This window comes from Lissotriton vulgaris, chromosome 1_1, assembly GCF_964263255.1.
Source record: "Lissotriton vulgaris chromosome 1_1, aLisVul1.2, whole genome shotgun sequence".
Taxonomy (NCBI): Eukaryota; Metazoa; Chordata; class Amphibia; order Caudata; family Salamandridae; genus Lissotriton; species Lissotriton vulgaris.
In genome coordinates, this window is record NC_141685.1 from 518,265,330 (window position 1) to 518,282,321 (window position 16,992).

Sequence of the window (16,992 nt, forward strand, 5' to 3'; positions counted from 1 at the left end):
TGCAAACAGGTCCTGGTTTCTCACAAGGACAACATGTCCACATGAGTGGAGATCCCTACTGAAGCAAGGAGCAGTGCTTCCGCCCACAGCGTGTCCCCAGTAGAATTGGCAGACAGGAAGGCTGAAAGGGAGTTCAGGTTGTAGATGGACAAGCTTCAAATGGAGGATAAACTGGCTCTGGAGGAAAAGAGGGTGGCTCTTGAAGAAAAGAGGATTGCTTACTAGAGGAGCCGAAAGGAGCTGGATCTCCAAGCAAAGGAAATCCAGCATCAATGGTAGGATTTCAGTGTGCACTGGAGAGGTAAAGGTCCGCATGCCACAAGATCAGGCGTCCGTTTATTTGGTGAGAGATGAGGTAGCCCTGGGGATGCACAGTGTACCAGAGGAGTATTGGGGGGCTAAATGATGTGAAATGATGCCCTTGGTGGGGAAGGACAGTCTTCTGTGGATTTTTTTGACTATTCCAGTAAGGCATTGAATGGATGGGTAGGTGGCAGCAAGGTCAATGTCTATACTGGGCTGTACAATCTAATTCTGAGAGAGCGTATACTCAATAGGGTTGGGTGGAACTCACTGAGTTTCACTCTACAGATTTCTGAGGATTTACATGAACACTATGTGAGATTGTGCGAAGTTCTGTGAACAGGCAGAAATTGTAACTATGCACTGCTCGCCCTGATTTTCTGTGCCAGGAGGTTGTTCCATGCTGAAAAATCAGCACCAACGCCACCATGCAGTACACCAGAGGGCTCTGCTTCTCAAGTTGTTTTGCTGCAGCTCGAGTAGATTTTCTGCTAGAGCGGTGGCTTTCCCACTGCGAAAGGTGGCTGACCTACCATTAGTAAGAAGGTAGTAGGTATGTCCTCCGGGTACGGAAGCAACGGCAGGAACAGGTGCAATGGGCAGTGTGCCACTGTTCTGAGATCCAGCGCGTCCAACAAAAGCTGACGCACCGGTGTGCAGACATACTGTATAGGCTGCTCGACCTGCTAGGCACGGAGGTTGCGGGGCTTGATGAGTAACAATTATTTATTTGTTGTGTTCGATCTATGCTAATATGGTTTTACCAAATAGCAAGCATGCTGCTTACACTAAGTTTATGATACAAATTTTATGTGATCATCCTACAGCAGAAAGGTGCTCGGCGGTGCTACCTAATCCTACTCGTTGGCTCTCGCTTGAACTGTTTATTTAAGAAGTCATGCAGAGCCTCCTCTCGTCTGTCACTGAGATAGTGGTAGTTATAGGCATTAGTGAGCTAGTGAGTTCTTCGCTTATTTCTCTGTGTTTTTATTTTTTGTAGCTCGTACAGTCCCAACCTCATGCAATTTCCTAGTGATGTGTAGTATGTAACAAGTAACTATGCATGCATCAGCATGTATGCAGTGAAAGAGAATGCAGACTGAGGTTACCGGCCAAAGGTTGAGAGATTGAGAATGAGATGAGAAGCAAAGATCATTTGTTGAAATATTTAATACTTCCAAAATGTGGTTTAGGAAATTTGGAATTGGGTTAGGAAATGTAGGAATAAGTCCAAAATAGTAATAGGAGAGGAGATATGATTTATAAAATTTAAATCAAATGTTACCGCGTTTGCCTCTCCCAGTCAGAATATTTTTGGGGAGATTAACTGTACCACTAATCTTTATTTAATTTTTTTATTTTATTTCTTACATCAGCATCCAGGGGCAGGAGGGATGTGGCTACATCGATGGCTACTATCACTACTGAGGTGCCGATGGGTGGGGGGGGCTAGAGATACCTACACCAGTGCCGAGGGCTCTGCTGGGCCTCGTAAGTCCTCCTGCTAATATTATTATTATTTTCCTATCTCCTGATTCTTCTTTTACCGCTCCACATATAGAATATTTTGTTTTCTTTTTAGTGTGCCTGTATCTTAGTCTTTTTCCAAATCCACTTTGATCAGTTACATAAATCCTTCTGATCCCTACATTATCCTATGTATGACTTACTTTATCTATAAGTCAAATTTCTCTACTTCATTTAAAAACTATTTGTAGTAGTCTGTAGCTTCCTTTTTCTTCTGCTTCGTTAGTAAGCTTTCCCTCTCCGGTTATAGAATGTTGGTACAGTGAGACTCTGAGAACCTATTTCAGGTCAGGTACACTACTGTGAAGATTGCATGCCCAGTTAAGGTATTCTACACATGTTTTTTCAGAAGGTATTTTTCTTACTCATGCTCAAACAGTCCTGTAAAACGAGATAGTGGCCATGGTCATGATGGAACCCTAGTGTTGTGCATGTATTATTATCATAGTATACCTGCAGTTTATGCTCTTGCAGCATGGCTGGAATTATGATGATTAGAATAGCCCCTTTGGATTTGCCCGATAAGACCATGGGACCTTCATTTACCAATCATTACACCACTTCATTGCGCTACAATCATTCAGATTCATCATATCTTTGCTCCTCCATTACAAAAGGTTTTTGTTTGGCTTAACTACCTGGCTTTTCATTGATTGCCAACCAACAAAATGCTAGAGAAGATTAAGATACTGTAATTGAACTGTAGTAATGTCTTGTTTTGTGGTTGTATTTTGCTCCCCAAAAAAAGAGGGGATGCACATATGGCATCTGAAAGTATAAACGTGTACTGTGTTTATAACTGTGCAAACCACCAGTGCCAGACATAGTGCCAGCAGAGGGGAAGCAGCTGCATTGGTCCCCACAGTGGGGAGAGTACCAGTGGCAGCAGTGGCAGGCAGCGGTAAGTTCTATTGCTTAGTTATTGACAAATAGTGATATCTACTCACTTTTGAGGGTGTTGACTAAGTTGTGAACAACATCCTTCTTTAGCAGATAGAGTGGGAATAGTTTAGTCGCTTGTTATGTCCTCTTCTATCTGCAACTCAAAAGTCAAAGGTTCTTAAATTAACTTTAAGAATGATGGGTTGATGTGGAAAACAAAACAGGATGGAAGGAAAAAGGGTGTGTGACATGTATGTAATATATAAGTGAAAGGATACACGGGTGGAAGAATACATAAAGGTGGGAGATGATGATAGTAATCAGCCTGCGTGGCTGCTTGAAGGATGGCTGAAAGTCTATAAATGGGTGAATATGGAAGGATGCCTGCCTGGGTGGAAGCTCAATTGAAAGGAATGTTTGTATGGGTTAAGGGAAAGCAGGATGGATGAATGAAATGGGTGAAAACGAGGATGCATGGGTGGGTAAATGGAAGTTGGTGAAAGGTTTGTTCAAAGCTGTTTGGATGGGTGTATTGATTGCATAATGATGACCAATATTCTATGGCGAAAGAGTACATGAGAGAATGTAAAGCTTTAAATGGTGCATATCACATGCCAAAGATGAAGATTATAAATACTAGAATAACAATGAGATGCTGAATGAATAATGTAGTTTGCTTGACTTCTGTGAAGAGGTAGTCTGTGACAAATGTGTCAAAGCTTGAAAAATCCCCGTCCTTAATCCTTTTACTGACTCAACTGCAGTACATTGCTCTCCCCACCCTCTACTTGCAAAACCAAACAGCCTGTCTGCCAACAGAGAGACCCAAGCCATATCATATCTAAATGTTCTGTTACCTAACTTTGAAAATAGCAAATACGTTATAAATTATGCAGGAGTGAAGTGAACAATACACACAGTTTCAAGAATTATTAAACGAAACATCAATACTGTTTGCCAAATTGGGAGTTGCAACTGCATTCTGCTTGGATTCTCCATCAATTTTGGGTACCTGGCTGATGCGTTCAGGTAAGATAAGCATGAGTGTTATGGTGCTTTTCCAGTTTGGTGCAGGATAAGAGAGGGCCTGTGGATTGTAAAACTGAAATGATATTGTAGAATTAAAGAGAAGGACGGAAGATAAACTTCATACGGAGTGCACTGAGAAGACTCTGAGGCGGCATCAGAGAGAATAGAAGAATAGTCCTTTTTGCAATCAGTCATTTTGTGACTGATTTATGATCAATTAGGTGAGAGCAATTTTATAGCAAACAACAATCACACAAAAGTGGCTGAAAAGGGGCAGACCAAACTCGCAACTCTCATGATCATCAATTCATCATCATAAAAATATTATGTAGCCCAAAAGCATGTGCAGAAAGTGATGATCATAACTGATCAAATGTCTTTCTCCAGTTACCTACAACTACAGGTCACCCCACCCATCCACAACATAGTTTCAAATTTGAGCAAGCCAACACACTCAGCAACATTGCATTTTCCAAACCAAGTAAAATCACTGCACTTCTTTCACCACTTCTCCACAGAGTTGGGTAGGCCACTTTAAAGTCATAACCAAATCAGTTGCTTTCGGTGAAGCTGATAACTTTCTTCTTCTGGTGGTTGTTCCCTAAAATAGTCACTCATGCCCTGAGTTGTTCCATCATCCTCCTGAATCCGAGTAAGATGCCCAACTCGGAAAAGGCTGAGTCCTAACTCAAATGCCATTGATCGACCTGTAGTACAATGCTGTTTGTTGATACTCAACAAAAGAAACATTGAGTACGTTTGTATATAGTCTAGATTTGTGTTAGTTTGCTAAAGGGACTAGTTGGGTGTTTAAGGAGTGAGAAGCAGAAAACAAAGCAGTGTGGCGTTCACCAAGTGAACACATCTCATTAAGTGGAAAAACACCTTCCTTTGCCACTTTTAGGTCACCAGATCATTATATATTCCCTATGGCAAAAAAATCTCCACAACAGTCACCCTAAAGGGGAACTCTCAATTTCTATCTTCAGAACAGGAAACATTCACATACAGGCCTCTGACACGCACCTCACCATTTTTGATCAGTACTTCCCAACATTACTCTCCTCTCTAACTCATCAATATCCTCAAACCCAATCCCCCCAAACCTCACTAATAAACCGGAACCAACCCAACCTCACTCCCCAGATGACCCACGCTACAGCTCAGGGACATCAACCATCACTAATTATAATCTCACTACCCCTATCATCACACTCCGCCATCTAACTCCCTCTACAATGGCCTCAGCCGATACCACCAGATAGAGCAAAAGCACTGTTAACAAACACAGCAAGGCTGATCCTGTGCTAGGTAGATCAGACTCAAATGACATTCTTTCAGTGACTGAACCCACTACAGGCACCTCACCCCCGACGGCAGGAGATCCGACCTTACCCTTGCAAATTATCCCCAACTCCACTACTGGCCCAAATCCGCCTGCCCAAACCATCTCCATTCCCACCACCACTGATAATCCCTCGGACAATAACCTCCATCTAGCCACAGCTCACTCCCCCTCCCCTGACCCTCCACCACATGCCCTAACCTCCCTCTCTTCTCATCACACTGCCAATTCCCTGAACACGGACGTCCTCCTTACCATTGCACACTCCCCCTTGGACCCAAGACCCACAACACCTCCTCCTAACCTCTTGACCGGAAACAACAACGACCGGATTCCTCACGTCTATGCTACCCCCATTCCTAATCCCAATGATACCACTCAATCCCACAACCTAATACCCTCTCCTTCCAAAGACCCTAGTCATGCACTGCTCCAGAAGAAGACTACGTGCCCTTTGAGCACACTTTCCAAGCTACTGACCCGAATGAAGCAGCAAATCGACTCCCTTGCAGCAGATATCCTACACCTTCAACAAAGCCTTCCCAGCCAGAAAAAGTCCCCTTGCTCTCACACTGCCGGCAATTACTCACCTTCCCCCCATATAGCCTCTTCCACAGCCCCACCTGCCACCCCTGGGCCCACCAATACTTTGAGGAATCAGGCACATCGTCCCAGCCGAGCTCTTCTGCCCATTTCAGAACAAGAAGCAGTTGATATCAACGACTATGACCTTGAAATTAGCCAGAACTCGGCCCGTTTGCAATGCCAGTTCTAGTGAGCACTAATAGAATCCCTAGACCTGTACTCTCGCCCAGATCCCCCACACAATACACTTCTATACATATAACACACACTGCCATTGAGGCGCCCACCTCTATTGTACATGCTCCAAAACTGTAGATCAGCAGTACAACTCGCCACAGATACTGCTGAAGCTATACTCACAGAAGAAATAGACATCGCATTCCTCACAGAATCCGGGCTCACTGACCACCCATCCTAGACCTTCTCACCCCCAGGCTACAACATCATCAGACACAACAGAATGATCAAAACAGGCGGTGGCCTAGCTATCATCCATGAAGACGGAATACAGTTTACCAGATTAAAATCCACAGATTATCTGACTCTTGAGTACCTAGGTGTTGAACTTACAGCCAAAGGCTCCACACCCATCAAATTTCATACCATCTACCTTCCTCCTGGTGATTGTTCCTTCTTCAGTGAAGAACTAACCCACCTAATAAATCGTTTCTCACTAAAAGACATGAAAGACGTGTTCCTGGATGACTTCAATATCCACTGGAACAACCCAGAAGACCCTATAACCCAAAACCTCTCCAACCTGCTTGACGTTACAAACATCAAACATCTCTGCAATGAACCAACCCACATCAAAGGAGCAACTCTGCATACAATCGTCACTGCTGTTTTCTGTGAGATCAATCTTTCCGATTGACTGGTCAGACCACCCCCTCATACTGTTTAATATTGACATACAGGTCAGAAACCAACCAATACACCCTGACAAACCTAAGCAATGGACCAGGAACATCAAAGAAATCTCCATAACTGAACTGGAATCCAAAATGCAAGCCCACCTTGCACCCTAGCCTTCCAATATCACAGCCCACTTTAATTCCGCAATGGCAGAGATGGCGGACAAGTAGAACCACTCAAACTCAAACATTTGAGATCTACCAAATCTAAATCTTGGTTCAATGTGGATCTGAATAACAAAAGAAGACAACTCAGACATTCAGAATGGACTTGGAGACTTAACCCTTCGACTCTTCACCTAGCAAACCTTTGTTCAACCCAGGCGGCATATAAAAAACACATTTTTAGAGAAAAGGCCGCTTTCTTCTGCAGCCAACTAGACCAGACGAAGAATAGACCAAGAGATCTCTTCAACATAGTCAAAAGTCAAACAAACATCACACCCCCACAAGAAATAATAGCCACCAAAGATCGATGCGAATAAATCGCCAGCTTCTTCACAGATAGTTACAAAAATTGAGTAATCCTTCAGCAATACCTCAAGCCCTCCCCCCCTTGCAACCTGCCCCCCTTTAACCACCCCGGACCAAACAGATCGGAGCTTTTCTGCGGACAATCAGACCCGCTTCCAATGGAAAAATGACGCTAATTGGCCGTACTTCTAACCCATGTCGGAAATCGAAGTCTTAAATATAATTGCAAGCTTAAAGCCTTCTTCTCACACGATGGATGCCCTCCCATCCACAATAGTAAAAAAACTCAACCACATCATTGCCCCTGTCTGAACAGAAATCATCAACTCCTCTCTCACATCTGGTTATGTTCCTGACTCCCTTCAGCTAGGTTAAATCAATCCTATACTCAAGAAACCAGGAGCTGACCCCAACAAGCTCAACAACCTCAGACCTATCTCCAACCTTTCATTCCTAGCTAAAACATTGGAGAAACTTTCTATGCTGACAAAATAAGCTCCAACCCGAACCCATCTAAAGTAATCTTTAAACTAGTCAAAGAACTCCAAAACCCTAGATCCCCCTCCCCTAAAATCTCATCCAACGAGCAATGTGAGCAGTTGGCAACATACTTCGTTGAAAAGGTCCAAAAAATCTATGCGACCTTTTTGCAGGACCTCCCTCACTCTGAAGAAATTAAGACAGCCGCTCACACCCTTACCCCTCTTACCCAAATCCCTGCCATCACGGCTGCTGACCTGACCAAACTTTGCAAGATAGTGAAGTCTGGCTCTCCAGCCGACCCTATGAGCCCCTCTCACTTCCTGGACTCGATTGATTTTTTTCTACCCCCCATGCTGGATATCCTCAACCTCTCCTTTTCCTCTGCTTCTGTACCCATAGCTTGGAAGCAAGCGTGGGTATCGCCAATAATCAAAAAACCCACCCTTGACCCGTCCAAGCCGGAAAACTTCCAGCCAATTTCCCTCCTCCCCTGGATATCTAAAATAGCAGAAGCCCATGTCAACGGCATCCTCTCGAAGCATGTGGACCTGCACGGTATCCTGGATCCATCCCAAAATGGCTTTCGAGAGGGCCATAGTACTGAATCAGCCCTACTGGCCACCACCGAACATCTCCGGACGATTTTAGACTCCGGTCAAAGTGCTGCGCTGATCCTTCTAGATCTCAGCGCAGCCTTTGACACGGTATCCCCTGACATTCTTCTGAAACGTCTGGAGATGGCCGGTGTGACTGGCCTCGCTCTTACATGGTTTCAATCCTTTCTTAAGGACAGAACCTTCAAGGTGTCAGCCCCCCCATTTCTCTCTAAATCCCATCCCATAGCTCAAGGAGTCCCCCAGGGATCAGCACTGAGCCCCTCCCTCTTTAACTTATATGTCCAGCCGCTCGCGGATGTGGCCAAAGAGTGGGGGCTCACGCTGGTCTCATACGCCGACGACACCCAGCTGGTCGTCACCCTCTCGGAAAGCCCTTCCACCGCGGCATCCAAGTTCAGAGAGGGCATGGCAGCGGTGGCACAATGGATGACGAACAATTTCCTCCAGCTTAATGCTGGGAAAACCGAGGTGCTCCTCCTTGGCCGAAACACCAGCCTCTGGAACGAGCACTGGTGGCCGTCATCCCTTGGCACCACTCCACTCCCTAAAAACTGTGTAAAAAATCTGGGAGTCTGGATGGATGCTAACCTCAGCTTCCAGTCACACACTAAAAAGGTAGCAGCCACCTGCATAGGTCTCCTAAGGAACCTCAGGCCTATACTCGGACTCTTTGACTCAAAGTCCCGCCAGCTAATCGTCCAGGCAACCATCTTGTCACGCCTGGACTACGCGAACATCCTCCTCCTGGGAGCAAACAAAGCAGAAACGGCTAGGTTCCAACGTATCCAGAACGCGGCGGCTAGAACGCTGGTCGGTCTCCCACGCAGATGCTCAGCCAGAGCCACCATCCGCAAGCTCCACTGGCTTCCGGTGGAACACAGAGTTAAATTCAAAGCTCTGACTACGATCTTTAAGATCGTCAAACAGGGAAGCCCCCCCCTGCTGCGAAACCTGGCCCGACCTTATGTTCCTGGCCGTGAACTACGCTCCTCCAACCAACTTCTTCTGGAAGTTCCCAGAACTAGGCTTTCTCGCACTGGAGGTCGATCCTTTAGCACTCTCGGACCCAAACTCTGGAACGATCTCCCAATCAGCATACGTTCCATAGACAGTCTCCCAGTCTTTCGCAAAGCAATTAAGACCTACCTCTTTCCCGCTCTCTAGGGCCCTCTCCCCCGTCTAGTAGGTGTGAGCCTGTCTCTCAGCGCCGGGACGCCCCATTGCTGGGGTAGCTGTTGCGCTTCACCAAATCCAGAAATAAAATAAAGAAATGCATTTTCCAACAACTTAACAAACATATTGACGACTTTACCCTCCTCAACACCTTTCAGTCATGTTTTAGGAAAGGTTGTAGCACCGAAACAGTGATGCTCAATGTTGCAGATGATATGTACAGAACCTTAGATGAAGGTTAAGCCTGCCTCCTCATCCCATTAGTGGCATTTGACACAGTAAACAATCGAGCTTTACTTGAGACTCTGAAGAGCCGATGTGGCTTCAATGGCACAGTACCAAAATGGTTTACTTCCTTCCAGCAACACCGTTCGCAACAGATTAAAATCAACTCCTGCCTCTCTGTACCAATACGAGTCAAACTTGGAGTCCCACAAGGATCGATCCTCTCACATCCCTCTTCATTGAACCCCTTGCAAGTATTTTGAATCAATCAGGGATCCACAACCACCTATATGCTGATGACACACAAATATACTACAAAATTGAATCACCCAGTAACGTCCGACACCTCAATACCACGCTAACCAAGATCTATTCCTGGTTTAACGCAATCAACTTAAAACTGAAACCAGACAAAACGGAATTAATACTGTTCACTCAGAAAAAGAGCCACCAACCAATTTAAGTCTGGCTCAAGGAGCTTGATGCTCTAAACTGCTCCCTCATCCTAGCCGACTCAGCAAAGTCGCTAGGCATTACCCTGGACCAGAACTTGTCAATGAAGGACCACATCAAGAACTCTGCAAAAAGTGCGCTTTACTCTCTAAAACACCACAAAAAAATTAAACCTTTCATTCCTCAAGATAATCTCAAGATAGTTGTACAATCCCTAGCCCTTTCTAAACTGAACTATGGAAATGCCATCCTAACAAGGACACCAAAAGCTTACCATGCCCCACTAAGGTCAATCCTGAACATGGCTACCCGTCTCTTAACTGGTGTAAAAAGATTTGAACACATCTCACCAACCCTCAATGCACTTAAATGGCTTCCCATAGAAGGGAGATGTATCTACAAACTGGCCTACATCTCACACAAGGCTCTTCACACCCAATCACCAAACTACCTAAACAGCAAAGTAGCAAAAGCAGGAAAATCCAGAACTCTGAGAAGCACCAACGCTCTTCTTCTCATCCCTCCTAAACTGAAAAAGAAAATGATCCAGAGCAGGTCCTTCTCTGGCAATGTACCCAGGATGTGGAACGCACTCCCTAGTGACATCAATTGCAACCCCTCCTTTTCGATCTTCAAAAAGTACCTGAAACTCTTACTCCTCAACCAATATTTTACCAACCAAAGCAATCATCCTTGACATCAATAACCAAATGAACCTAATGGACTTCCCACTCACTTTAACTGTCAAGGATGGCGGCTTCTGAAATGTGTCAGACACCTGCTGCCTCTCAGCTCACTGGATACTTGAGTATTTTTTTTTCTTTCATCGTTATGCTTCCTCATGTCTTGCAATGTTATGCAATCTTCGCTTTTCCTTTTTGTATGTAAAGCGCTCTGATAACCACAAGTCTAGCCAGCGCTATATAAGACTTAATAAATAAAAAATAAGTAGAAATAAGAGATAGAAATAATCACCTTCAGGAAAAACATGATCACCCGTTGTTAGGACACCAGCATTGTAAATCATCACAGACACAATCAAGCTTAATAGTTACAGATAAACAAACATCCAGTATCACAGCCTTAGTCTGCGTGTCCCCACATGAATCATCCCAACACACTCAAAAACAACAATCACTCATCATGTAGTGCATGCCATTTACCTGTTCTTCCAATTCAGGCGTGGTCACTTTGGTACATTGTTGATTCATTGTTTCATGAAACAGACACTGGCCAGTCTTTTGTAAATCAAAAGATGTAGAGCAATCTAGCTAGGGTAATAAATTAGGAAAGGATAGATAGCCACGGGATGGAGGCAAACTCAAATTTGTATCACCAATGTCCATGATGGAAATGGGTGGGGGGGGGCTTCCTACTGTACAGTGGTTCAACTCCAATCTGGAAATAAAATGTGTGCAAGACAGTGGGATTGCATTAGTCAGCCAGGCACAAACACATTTAAAAGAAATATGTTCCCCTAGCTATATTTTTTGGGGGGGTCGTGAAAGCACTTTAGCGATAGAGGGATAATGTTCTATAGTTGGTGGCGCAGACCATGTAGTCAGAGATGTAAAATTTGTCCTCACACTCAGGTGGTTCAGCCAGAAGTATGTCCACTAACATAGTACTTTTGTGACCTGAGCCTGACCAATCACCCTCATCTTCTTCCTTTTGTACTTCATGTATGGAGTAATTTAGTGGTATAAAGTGCTGATTCATTTTGATCGTGATTTTTAGTCCACATTTTCGGCCGAGATACTGATCCTTCTAACTGTATCAACTGCACCATCAGCACTGAAAACATGCTCAGTGGACAGTGGAGACACTAGCTACTGGGCAAGCCAGATATCTTATTGCCAGCCTACTGAGCACTGGCCATTGGCGCCTCTTCCCATACCAATACACCAATGGATTTTGATCATGATAGACCTCTGTTGTGTCATCCAGATAGTTCTGGACCATCCACTGAATAGTCCTTGGTATTCCATCTTGCTCAGCCTCTTTTGCCTTCTCCTTTGCACTGGACTTAGGCCCTGCCAGTAAAAACCAATCATATGCAGATTTTACGGCTGGTACTCCTGTTCCTGTTGCTGCTGGTGTTCTTGTTATTGGTTTTGGGTACTGTGAGACAACATTAGTGCCCTCAGGCTCTGAAGTTGAAGGCTGCACCACATACCTTGTGTCCTGGAGGAGTGAGTCGCTAATTCCTGGTTGGTTTTTTTCTAGTTCACTGGCTTGCACAGCAATTCATGTTTTGTAGTTTGCAACATCCCAGTCTGAAAAAGGAAAGAAAGTGAACAGTAATTGTTTGTACCATGGATCAAGAATTGTGGCAGAGATATATTGTTTGGATAACACAGCATCTCTTTGCACCCTCGCAATAATAGATAAGTGAAGTAATAAGCTCTTCACTACCTCATGCACATCTTTTTTCTCCACACAAGTGTACATTTCAGACACCTAATTTTACTGTTCCTGTAGCATGCACAACAACCGAATAGCTTGGCCCATGGTACTATCCTTCTTGCTTAGTGTGAACACCTTAAAAGGAAGCAGCATCTCTGTCAGGCATTTCACTAGGCCCCGTTTGTCCAGCTCAATGGTTGTACCTTTCAAAGTTGAATCCTCTTTTTGCAAGACATATTCATTGATCGGTCTGTACTGCTCAAACAGACCTTGCAACATATAATATGTTTAGTTCCAACGTGTTGGTACCTCCTGTATGAGTGCTTTAACTGAAATTCTATTATCACACTCAATGACTCTCAGGTCTTTAACCCCTTAAGCGCTGCGCTTATACCACCGGCCGACGGCACCACTACCTCGGGAGTGCTGCCGTCGGCCGTTGGACGTTCCAACTGCACCTGCGCAATGGAACGTTCAGCACTGGAGCTGGACGTTCCAAAGCAGCTAAGGTGTTAAATAAATGGCTGAAATGAGTGCAGATTCTTCTGCAGGTGGACAATAAAGTGCTTACTCTATCTTCTTTTTTGAGAAAGTCCTGTGTAATGATGTTGATGCAGTGTGCCAAACAAAGGACCATGAAATAGCTACCATCTGCCATGACCTTAACTATATCACTGCCATTGTCCGTACACTCAGGCTAGGAATAGGGAATGTACAGTAAGAACTTGCTGCTTATTAAATGTAAATGGAGATCATTAGCTATGCCTATAGCCAGATCATTTAATTTCATCTTCCTAGGTGCCATAAGTATCCTAAAAAATAGTTGGCCCTACATGGATCGAGGGAAATTGAAAAATTGAAAAAAATCCCCCACCTAAGCACTGTTCAAAGGGAAAAAATGAAATACCACAAAAAACACATTTTGTACTTTAATCCAATGCCATCCATGGCCTAAATGATATTTCAGTACAACAGACACCACAGAAGCAGCTGTTTCGTGCACTCATGACTAGCACTGAACTACTGGCTGGAAGGCCATTGGCAGACCAGGACACATAGTGAATTAAATAAATATTACAAATGTATTCCAAAAACATGGAGAAAATGCAGTGAAATTTTCAACTTTTTTCAGTTATAAAAGAAGAAAAATGACATTAAAAAAAATAACTAGTCCCCTATTGAAACTGTAGGCCCCCCCCCACAATACATTTTAAAAATCGATTAAAAGTACAAATAAATCGAGGTGCATGCCACCACTCAAACAAACAACACCTTTAATACCATTTTCTCAACGTACCTGTGAAAAATCAAATACAAAATCATTAAATCCAATGGTATATATGCAGCAGGCAAGGAGAGTGATCCTTCCAGCTCCAAATCCCAAAGAAAAGTGACAAGAAGAGAGACAAAGAACTGGGAGGAGACTGCTGGGCAGAAACAGGAAGTTGGAGCCTCTGGAACACTTCCTTCCTGTTGGAAAAAAAGAAAAAAAGGACTCCTCACACAAACAAACCTCCCCAACTGAGGAGTTTTATTGCTCCAAATGTTAATTTCAGGAAGGTTTTGATACTTCTCGTTGAGATAATCTTCCCCAGATTGCCGATTCAGTAAGTCAGGTGCTTTCTGGATCACGCACATCACATAACAGTCTCCAGGATTTGTTGTAGAGCCCAAAAAAAGAAGTGTTGGCGACCTCCAAAAACTCTGGGCAGCTTTGCACCGGCTAGCAAATCTTGTGGCGATCCAGAACAGCTCCAAAATCTTCTGGACATTCTTGAACACCCGGCAAGTTGCTCTGCACATACAAAAAGACATTTTTGAGAATGATAAAAAAACCTTCGCTCCATTGCGGAGTGTGAAGTTTATCAGTAACTCTGTGCTCTACACAGAGTTGCCGAACTCCACAAACTTCATAAACAGAGTGGAGCTTTACACCCAGGCCTACTGAAGATCCCCAAGAAGTCCTTGAGGAATGCTCCTTATCAATTGCCTCAAGCCACACTACAAGAGGTCTGAGATTACCATGCTCCTGTTGACAGAAGATTGAGTAGAGAAGGAAAGTGAGCATCTCCCTGACCTCCTATCTAGAAAAAGATGGTTTAGTTGAAGGTGTCCAACCCTTTCCTACCATGACTGCAGAACAGCAAAATGACTTTTGTCAGTTGTTTCAAAAGTTTGACTCCCTGTTCTCTTTCACTATTGGGATTATACACCTGTGACTCCCATCGGAAGGCACTGGGGAGAGCCTGCCTATCGAGAACAAAATGTACAAGCTGTTGTATAAAGTAAGGGCATGCTTTAAAGAGGAAGTGTCCAAAATGCTGGAGTTGAATGTGATTGAGCACTCCAGTTGTTCCTGGTCCAGCCCAGTGGTGCTTATCCCCAAGGTCCACCACTGGGTACCCCCCAAAACTCATGACTTATGTACATATGCCCTTCCCAGATGATGTGTTCTTAGATAGGTTGAGGACTGCCAAGTTCCTGAGTACCTTTGACCTCACTTCAGGATACTGGCAGATTGACCTTACTGAGGGGGCAACAAGATGTCAACATTCTCTACCGCAGAGGGCTGGAATGTCCCTGCCACCTTCCAGAGGTTGTTGAACCAAATCTTAGTTATGATGGTGGACTTTGGTGTTTCTTATCAGGATAACATAGCTGTTTACAGTAGCAGCTGTTTCACCTCAGGAAGCACTTCAGGCTCTGCAACAGGAAGGACTGACTATCAAAGGCAGTTCGTTCTAAAAAGAGGGCAGGGCTCAGTGGTTTACTTGTGACATTCTGTAGGTGGGGTATGGTGCAGCTTCTCTTGGTCAAAATAAAGACAACCTGGCCTGGGAGCCCCCCAAGACCTACACAGAAGTAAGGGTCTTCCTGGGCCTCAGTGGACACTACATAAAGTTTGTTCAGGGGTATAGCACCATTGTTACCCCCTTAACTGAGCTTACTTCCAAGAAACAGCCCAATAAGATGACCTAGTCAGAGGCCTGCCAGGAATCATTTGACACATTCAAACAGGCCTTGAATACAGTCCCTGTACTCAAGAATCCTGACTTCTCCCATTAATTGAATTTATTGTAAAAACTGATGCCGCAGAGCATGGCAAAGGGGCTGTTTTATCACAGTTAAAGGAGGAGGGTCTAGACCAACCTGTACGTTTGAATGAGAATACTTTACTTTTCTCTGTGAGCTGAACAAGATGAGACCATACCCCTCTGGGGCTCACCTGCAGGTTCAGAGAGACCACAAGGCCTTCAGATGGCTCATGCAGAGAAGGGATGAGGATCCACAATTGTTTAGATGGTCCATCTCGCTACAGGGATTGGACTTTAAGGAGGGACCCTGTCCTGGGTCAGATCGGTACATTGCTGATGTTCTTTCTAAGTTCTTCTGCCTTAGTGTTGAGAAGAGGTACTCACAATTTTCAGCTGCGGAGAACACATCATATATCTATTAGCCTTAGAGGGGCCTTCCCTCAAATATTTTGCCTTCACCCTCCTAATATTCTGAATGTTTTATTTGGCCCTAGGACTCTGCACGTTACCACTGCTAACCAGCGCTGAAGTGATTGTCCTCACTCACTAAAACATGGTAAAATTAGCTTACACCTGATGGGCATATTTCATTTACCAGTAAAGTGGCATACCACACACCCAGGGCGTGTAAATTAAATGCTACAAGTGGGCCTGCAACACTTATTCTCCCACTCAATGAAGTACCCCTTTAAAACAAGTACCAGTTCAACCATTACAGCCTGTTTGTGTAGTTCTAAACCCTCAGTTCAACATTGCAAAATAACCCCTTTGTCAAGCCTAAAACACCCTTTTAAAATGCATATAAGTCACCCATAAGGTAAATCCTTAAGATGCCATACGGCATGGTGCATGGTAATTATAAAGCTGGGCATGTACCTTTAAGTAGGTTTGGAATTCCATGGAGTGACCGAAAGATTCCACCAAATTCCACAGAGTTCCACAGTGGGTGAAGAATTGCTTGACTAACCCTAACCAAGAGTACTTTGTACTCATACAACACTGCCACTGCTCACTCATTGACACCTAACCCTGAAAGAGCAATCTCAGCCCAGCCAGTGATCCACCACGCACCGGTGATCACTGTTGCTTATGTTGGCCTGGAGCTCTCACGCAAGAGAGAGAGAGACTGAGACTCACCTGGCACAGCATGTAGGGGCCTCATGTGCGTCTCACATGAAAGTCATCAATTGATGGCCGCAATTATTTGCAAAGAATCTTCTTTAAGGAACAATTCTGTATTCAGCCTTGTTCATATGGGTGTCCAAGTGCCCAGTCCTCAGCCCTGACAGAGACCCAATGAATGGACTTAAAGGGTGGAATAGGTGTAGTGCTGAAGAGGGTGCTTTCTGGTCGATGCACTTCGTAATCAGATTCTGCGAGTACTGAATGAGACGTCCCTTTTGGTAGGGCATATGCAAAAACAACAGTTGATGGACAGAATACAGAACAATGTCATACATTCACCCCAGTACAGAGATCTGGGCCTAAATTAGTTGTTTTTTTGCTCATAATGCCATTCCAGTTTAAACCTAGCCATATGC